The following is a 9,396-nucleotide window of genomic DNA, read 5'->3' as shown; positions in this document are numbered from 1 at the left end:
AAATTATATTACAATTGTATTACATTATTTCCTTTAAGAGTTTTCATTACATCGAACAATGATGATGTCATACTGCTATAAATAAAACCTAGTAAAATGCAAAAGAAGCTATACTCATTTTATATCACTTTAACTTGGATAGATACTGGACAGAATGTAGAACATAGCCCAAAGTGACAAATCTCATTCAGTGGTGGGAATTTCATTTCATGTAATTTTTTCAAGGTCACAATATCTCTGTCATCTTGGGTTTAAAAAAAAAGGATGAGGGTCAGCTAGTAAAATCTTAATGAATTCATATATACAGGTTTTTAAAATTCATATATACAGGTTTTTAAACATACATTGGGTACGAATATATAAAGGAATTGTAGTGTTTTAGAGATGCTATCAGTCTTTACCGGCATTTATTATCTGAGTAGGGGATATCTCCAAACTGTTGTGTTCAAAGTCAAAATGCAGCCTTTATGGTATGCCTGCTTTAGATTTGAATCTATTGATCCATAGTACCCACACATCTCTCTACTCTTTTAAATGTCCACAATTAATCAGTAAGTTAGGTTTGGGCTCAGCTGCTTTTTTTTATACTTTCCCCTTTCTTTGATATGATGAAACTTTTGAGAAGCACATTATGCAGTTGCACTCCTCAGAGAGGATCCTCCATTAGATTTCTGAATAATTACAGGAGATATTAAAATTAAGAAATATTTCAAAGACAAAATCTCTTTTAAACGTGTAAACTGTTGGACTTAACCAGTTGTTTCATTTCAAAAGAGTATGTGCTCACATGCATACATAAAAAGTACCTGGGCTAAAGGCACTGCATAGCATTTTCAAAGGCACAGATGGCAGCTAAGCAGTTCAATCTTTTTTGGCCTGACACAGGACCAAATGTTCTGTCACAGCTGTGGGAATTAATAATGTAGCATGAAAACTGATCAAATGTTATAAATGGGTCAGTTTTCATTTCCAGGGGTCAAACAGAAGAGAAATGTCTGTGTCTATGTTAAGTGCTGGGACTACATCTATTTGCATTGTGGCCGCTTTCTTTTCTTCCTTCTGATGATACAGAGGAGGAGGTACAAGTTGGTGCAAACTACAGTTTTATCCACTTCTAGGTCTCTTTCTTCTGACAGGGCAGGTCGAGGGAGGTTGTAGTTAAATGATAATGATTCTATTAGTTAGAACGTTCTGCCCTTTGTTATATTAATGAGAGACTTCAGATGGGAGTGTGAATTTGCTTAGCTGTAGGTGAAGTCATCTGTTGCCCTTCCTTGAAGAATAACTGTGGCTAATACTTGCAAAGCAGCTTTGATTAGGGAAGGGGCTAAACTTGGGAGGTGCGAAAAAGCACACTCTGATGGATGTGGCAAGTGCGTTTTATGAAGGCACTTACAGACCAACTTCCCTGAACATCACACAGCTCATTGCCTTTGCATGCGAATTTCTTCTGCGTGATAATTGAGGTGCAAGGGGAATAAGTGCAATTCAGGATTGTCTCCTAAATCTGCAAGCAGGGAAGCACAGAAATCTGTGAGATCTGATGACAGAGGACTGAGTACTAACCCAGTTTTGATTCTGAATGTCTCTATAATAGTATCAGGTGTCATTTCAGATGACGCGTGTATAATTCTGCTATGTCATTTGCATATTGTTTTAGGGAATTAGAAATAAATTACAGCATTGCTCAGTCCTGCGAAGATTTATGTGGAACACTTTGCTCTCATAAGTGTTACGAGGTCATCTGTGTCATTCTGTAGGAACAAAATTTACATTTGTTTTCTTACTAGGAAATTATTGCAGGAACAACAGTAAGGAGTATGATAAGATAGATACTTAGTACATAGTGCTCAGGTTTTGTTTCAAAAAAAGGATAAAGTACTATATTCTGACATTCTGTGTAAACACGTTCATGCTACTCTTTAAAATTTGTGGTTTAATCTTTTTTTAAAATGAAAATTAAAATCTGTAGTTTCATTCTGGAGCAGAAATCAGTGGCACAAATTATGATAACCCTGAAGTTACATGCCTGTCCAGTTAATTCTTCCTCTCTCTGCAATGCTTCCTACTTTTTGCTGTTCTCCTGTTCCCTGATGGAGATGCCTGAAGCAAAACAGAGTAAAATCAATAATGAAAATAAAAACCTGCAGTGCTTTATCAGCAGTTAATACAAAATCTGCTCTCCTCAATGCTTCTCTAGCAGAAAGTCCAAGTGATTGAGCTGCTGGGTAGCTCCTGAAAGCTGTGGCATTGAGAAGAAATCAGTTTGACCTACTGAGTGGATGCTAATCCTCATTGGGATTCTAATAAATTTAGACTGATAAATATTTGAGGATGGCTGAATTGCTTATAATTACCCTGTTGATAAGAAGTGTGTACATCATGGAGGACAGTCTTGTGCTATTTGCTTTCTGTGATCGATCTGCTTTGATTATTTTTTTTTTTTTAATGGAAATACTTAGAACTGCAAGGAAGTTAGAGCCTTTGCAGAGACTTGCTGGCTGCGTTGGTTTCCAGGAGGACTCTTTCACTTCTGAACACAAGCATAACTTACCCTGCACCCCACACCTCTTCCATCCCTGCAAGCTTATGCCCTGTTTTCTGAGCTGGGAATATGTTAATTCCTTCCCCCATGGTCATTTGTCAAGGCTAAATCCAGTGATTAATACATGTCAAACTTCTCTATTCTCTAGTTTATAGGGGAGAAGGAAAAATGCTCCAAATAGGAATTGTCATTCCAGTGGAGGGAATTTTTAGCGGTGGCCAATGTTTGTGTAGAATTAGAGCATTGCTTTAACTGAAAGTCTGATTTAATTTGAGAACAACGAAAACCTGAAACAGAAGTCACATCGCTTTCAGTCTGGATGCAGAGGAAAGAGGCGTGATGTGCGTGGCTTTCCACATAGTGACAACAACATTAAATTAACAGAAGTGTGTTGATTGTTCAGAAATAAAACGGGTAACGTTACCACTCTCCTGCTCCCCTTACTGGTATGCTGATTCACGTTCGGCTAGCCGATTTTGGTCTCAAATGGACCATTCACAAAGTCACTTACTTAGCATGACTCTGCCCGGCTGGCAGTGTACTCGGAGCACAGAATATAGAGCTAATTCTCCTCGTGCGTGCTTTTGATTCATTCAACCTCACAGATTTCAGTAGCATTCTGATTTCTTTATTGCGCCAATTAGCGTTAGTGAAAAGTGAAAGCAACAGCACTTAGGAATTTATCTTTGAAAAATTGTTGACATTATGCTAACACTTAGAAGTATCACCTAAATAGCAAGTGTGGCAGCTGTGTGCTGGTCTAATTAAGTTTTTCAGACCAGGTGTGCAAAACCAAAAACAAACCACCAAAAGCATATGCATTTTAATGAGTAAATCCTCCTTTAATTATGTCCTTATCAACCATTTGGGCTGAAATTAAAAAGTAACCTTTCTTTATTCTGGATTCTGTTTGATTCCCTCCTAGTTTAATTTGGACTTGTCTATTTTATACATTCAGCTGTTGCTGTTGGACCACATGTGGCTGCACATATTCAGCGTCTGCTGTATCTATATCCCTGGGCAGAAACTCCTGCTAAAGGAGGAGTCTTTAATATCATGGATCCTTTACAGCGAAACAGGGACCTGTGGAGACAGTAGCAGTAAGGTCTTTCACATGATAGAGAATGAAGGCCCCACTGAAATCCAGCTTTCCCTTTAGAAACGCACAGTTATGCACAGGGAAGGGAGGGCCCTGATGGGCTGTGAAAAATTGTGCTTAGAAGCATAGAAAGTAATGAGTTGTTGTAGATGCGTGTCATGTTGTCTGTTGTTTTAGATTGCTGTGGGAAGACTCATTACAAAGTATGAGAGCAGCATCCTACCTAGACCTGGGAAAGATTATAGAACAGATAATGTGGATAAAAGTAAGCTGGGGTTTCTCAAAAAGGAATTTTAAACAAAACACTAATAAAAACAAGACTTAAGATTAAGCGTTACCATTCCACCTCCTTCTCCAGACATGAGAAATACTACATATGTCTTACAAAAAGCAAGACAAAAGCCTTTTGACCTTTTTCAAACCTAAATCTTTCTGAATGCTCAACCTTTAGGGCCTGGATTGGTAAGAAAGTTCCCTAGGAACTGTCACGAGCTGTACACTGGGAGGGCACGAGGCTGGCACGTACGCCAGAGAGGCACTGCATCTTCTCGGGTAAGGTGGAGGTTAGGTGCACACATGTGCTTATACCGAGGAAGTTGTTATGTGCTAAGAAGACAGGAAGAGTAAAAGTCCCACCAAAAATAATTCTTTCAGGAATTTATATTAGAGTCTCTTCAGCGTGCCCTGACAAACCTGCCTGAGCTGACAGTAGTAGTGACAAAGGAAATCCTAAGTACTGTATTGGACAACAGAAGTATTTATGTACAATGAGCCTCTTACGGTAGAGTTGTTATTCTTTGTTCTCTTTTTTGTCACATAAAGAGATTTGTGGAGGAAAAGGTAGCATTTTGGAACTTCATCCCTACTTCAGTCAAGATTTTTTTGAAGACCTGTAACGTGAGGGTGCTTATTGCTAAATATTTACTAACATGCAAGTTTATTGCATCTAAACCAAATTGAGTGCTTTTGGAGGAAAGTTCGTAATGAAGCTAAATTTTCAGTTGCATTTTGTATTAAAAAATTGTTTGTGGAATCATCTATTGGAAAAAATGCTTTTTAAAGGACAGTGCATAAAGACATAGCGATTTGTGGGGTTTGCAGAACTTTTCCCTGAAAAAGGAAAGTCTTCAGTTGAAAGTATAACAAAAACTTTCCTTGCTAAAAGAAAAATACAGTGATGATTTTTCTGATTTTGCTGGGTTTTGAGCATTAGGTGTGCTTGAAAGCTGAATACAGCTTACATTCAAACAAGCCTGCCTTCATTATCTTAGACTACCCTGAATTATAGTCAGTTAGCTGTAAACTTATGTTAAAGAGAGATTTTCTTTGATTTGGGATCTGGTAAAACTCAGATCAATGAATAAGACAAAAAAGCATTTGAAAGCATAATCAACAGCTATTCTAGTGAGTGAAAAAAAAAGATAAGTTCATGCTGTTATATTTAACATCATATTATTAGATATACAATGAAGCCAGCTATGTGAAATGCAGATTGCTGGAGCATGTAGTTATCAAATAATCTTCAACTGTTTTCCTGTATTTGAAATAATTAAAGGTTCAGATTTCTTTATCTGTGCTTTTCCCCATTGTCTTTGATTAGCTGTTTCTATATTTTACAAAATGTTTTAGTTCCTCAAATTAAGACATGGTAGTTATTGATTTTTGCACTGTTATTTTGGTTTTAGTCGAGCACCTAATATGTGCTTAATGCTTATATAGCCAATATGCATCTTCTCTGAAGAGCTGACTGTAAAAAAAGTCTTGATCCTGAGAACGCTGAATGATGCAGCTAGCTTTTTGCAGTGAGTAATCTCTTCCTGACCAAAATACTGCTTGCATATGTTTTCCTCTATTGAATTAGTTAGAAACATGCTTGTCTATACTTGCCATGGGTCCTAGATGAGAAGTAAAAAGGCTAAATATTTGTATTTGTTTTATATGTACTCTCTTTCTGCTGAATTTAATTGGGGATGTAAATCTGCAAGTGATTTTTTTTTTTTTCTTTGTTTTGTTTTGGCATTTACTGGATGCGGAGACTGAGAAGGTTTTGGTTTAGAGGTTTCTTTGGGTTTTTTATCAATTACGGTATTACTGTTTTCCTAAGAATTCACAATATTGAATCCTGCAAATTTAGTTAATGGTAAGAAAATTTAGGGGATTTTATGGTGAGCTTTTAGGAGGTTTAATGCCACTGTTGGATGCAAGTTGTCTTTCTTCATTCCCTCTTTTCAAAAAGAGGGGAGGAGGCGTTGTGTCATTGCCTGTATCAATTAGTAAATTAATAGCTTCTCATCAAGTGTTTTGAATGCAGTAATTAATGTCACTTCATGTCATGTTTTAAGGCTTGGTAACCCTGGAGTTCAGAAACGTTTTGAAGCTTCCCAGGCTCACGTGTAAAGAGGCATGGTGACAGAATGGATAAGAGAGCTTGCTGCTGGTCCTAGACTGCACGTGTGTGCTCCGGCCATGCTCTGGACCTCCATCCTGCCCAAGCACAGTGCACCCGCAGTGAACACATGTGCAAGTGAGTTGAGCTCCGGTGCGCACAAGTTGTACACAGGCACATTTACCTATTTACCATGGGGAATTCTAGACAGAAGTGTGGGAGCCCCAGCCTTCTTGCTGTAAGCTCTCACGAGGATCATCAGGGCCATGGTGCCACCGGCGGCTAATGGTGTTAGCCACGTGGCTCCTGTGTGTGCTGCTGGCTGCACAAGCTGGCTTGTCTTGCCCATGGAAACCTCAGAATAGACCTTTGACAGCTCTAAAACAGAGCACTATGTCCTCATCAGTAATCAGAGCAATTATTCCCAATTCAGTTTAAAGAGGGAGACCTGGCTATAAGTAAAATATATGCTAAAAATAGCATGAAAGACATAAAGCTGAAGGCAGCTCAAGGTGTAGAGACTCAGTGCCAGGTAAGGTCCTGTTTGGCATTGCAGCTAAGCCTACCTCATAGCCAGCCACCCTGGAAGGGTGCAGACCTGCCTTCCTGCTCCTGCATGCTCCCATCATCTCCCTTTGCACAGCTACTGAAGCTCGTCCAACCCCTCAGGCCACAGTTCAGGAGCTAAACCGGCAGAAAATTTGTACGTGTAGGTACCTCCTTTGCTCCTGGATCAATCCACTGGAGGCTCCGCAGCAAAAGGCAAAAGAAGAATAGTAAGGGAAAGGAAGTGGGAAGGTGACAGAACATGGGAACTCCTCTATCAGTAGCAATGGGGTGTTGTAATGTCAAACTGTACCACTGTAATGATCGTGAACTGAAGCAGTGGATGCCTATCAAGTGAAGCAGATGTTGTTATGTGATGAGGCATGGAGTTGTAAGGGGATGACCCTGTATTTAAGATGGACCCAGTTCTGTTCTTAACTCTATCCAGAGACTTGCTTGAGCAAAGTTTCCCACCTCGTTGCCTGTTTCTTCATTTAAAGTGGCAATAATATTGCCTTATCACCCGTTGCTATTCATGTTCTTAGATGTCCTCTGGTAGAGAACGTTATGAAAGCAAAGCCATAAAGTGCAGAACTCTAAATATGGAAAATTAGTAAAAGACATGCTAATTTTCTGTACTTCAGTGTTGCTTGGACCTACAGGCTTAAAAAAAGGAGCTTCCTTTTAATTAAAGTTAAAGCTTCATTACTCCTGAGTAGATAAGAGCTCAATGCGAAAATATCATTGCTATTCAGAACTACCAGAATCTATTGCAAGTCATCTGTGAATCATCTCTAATTAACAAGGTGCTCTATTACAGGGCTGTCTGAACAATGACAGGCTATTCTCTGCAACCCTCTAAGCTAAAGTCTATTAGCTTTTCATTATCTCAATTATTTTTAATATTCTGGAAAAGCTGTTTGCCGGTTTTGGCTGCCAAAGAACTCAAAAAAGCAAAGTTGCCATTGGAAAATAAGGGTGTGGAGTTTGCCCCCAAAGTCCCCAAGAAGGATATGCAGATCCCCTGAAATATCTGGAAATCAGAGCTGACTGGGAGTTTCTGTGCAATCTGCTTGTATGAGCTTTAGACCCACTGTTCAGTTTCAGCCAAGATATCATCAGAAAAAGTTGTAGGTTTGAGAGGCAGGTAAAAGCAATGAAGAAGGCCAAACCGTCTATGTTTAAGTTGAGAGCAAAAAGATTTGCAACATGCCAATGATTGGAAGGCATTCAGTGTGGCTTCATGATCTCCCTAAAAAGGCAGGCTACTGAGTCTGATAATAGGTGACAGAGAAAAGAAAAATAAATATGTATTTTCCACACCTAGAAATTTTAAATAGTAAATTTGAGCTGCTAATAGTGAGTTGTCTACATAGCTAGTACATATTGGCTTCAGCAGCCCACTCTGTCAGGGCATTTGAAGAATTCCAATCCAGCTGGATATGAACTCAACAGTCAGCATTTAATGTATATGAAAATAATGTATTGTGTGCCTGCTGATTTAGAGGTAATACAGAAAGGATATGTATGGAAGTGTTCGTGAGGAATACATTTGCCACTAAGCATAAAGAGTCTGACCTGGTTAGGCAATGACACTTTGGTCATTGGAGGCTTAGGGCAGCTGCAATACCCAGTGTGACCCATTTGGTAGGTGCCAGCATCAGATATGTTGCTCTTGTATTTTCCAGCCTGTATTTGCAAAATCTCTATGCTTTAGTTCACAAGTGTTTCTTCCTCTTTCCAGGGACATGTGAATTTTTCAGATACTGTTTCTTCCTTCCCTCCTTGTGTCTTCAAAGGGGTTATTGTTTGCTGGTATCTTGTTTTCACTGGAAAGGTGGTGGTGGTGGGGGGTATGATTCACAGAAGTTATTAGTGTTACTTCACTGAGATATGAGAGACTAAGTGCCAGTAGTTTAGAAAATGTATTTTGGGTGATGAAGGTAATTAGAGCAATGCTAATGTGGTACTGTAATTTAAAAACAAAAGGGATGTTTATGAAGAGGAAAACTGAAATATGAGCGTTCCATAAATTTTATGTTCTCCTGTTAACCAGTTTGATAAATGTCATTTTGCTGATGGGGGACCTGGTACATGCTTAAGACTAGAAACAGAAACTATGGTGGCACGGTGGCTGTATCTGCTCTGTGCACAGCAACAGTTGTAAAGGTAGGGTGTTTGGGAAGGGGTTGCAGAAGGATGAAGAAATCGCATAGTAATGCCTCTGTAGTATGAGAACTGCCTATTATCCCATCTACGGGATCTGAAAATATGATCACAGAGGAAATAAGAAAAGTCTAGAAAAAAGTAATGTGAATGTCTAGAGACATGCCAGGATTTAGTTAAGAAATTGGTGTTATCCAACTTGAACAACAGAGTCCTCAAAATCACAACACAGAAAACAACTATCTTACCATATCGTTGGTACAGCTGCATAACTGTAGGAAAATTCTCATTAAAGGAGACTAATTCAGATTTAATCCAAGGAAACCGTGTGCTTGCTGTCAGAAGAGGCTAACAGCAAGTGCCTATTTTGTTGAGAAATTACTGAGGCGAAGGGCAATTTATTTCAAAACTATGAAAGTTGTACAACCGAAACAAAGGTAATTCCATATTATCCCTTAGGATATACATGAATGCACACAGGTTTCAAGAATACATGCCATCATGTCCAGTGGCTATTAAATGGTAAGCAGCTAGGTGAATTGTCTTGTCTTTTTTATTTTTAAACATCTAATTATTGGTCAATGAAAGGTATTTCTTACTGAGTTGTAAGGAACTTTAATCTGATCAGTACAAGAAATCCCATGTATCCTTGAA

The sequence above is a fragment of the Egretta garzetta genome, unplaced genomic scaffold (assembly GCF_000687185.1).
Source record: "Egretta garzetta isolate BGI_Z169 unplaced genomic scaffold, ASM68718v1 scaffold676, whole genome shotgun sequence".
Taxonomy (NCBI): Eukaryota; Metazoa; Chordata; class Aves; order Pelecaniformes; family Ardeidae; genus Egretta; species Egretta garzetta.
This window is presented reverse-complemented; position numbering follows the sequence as displayed.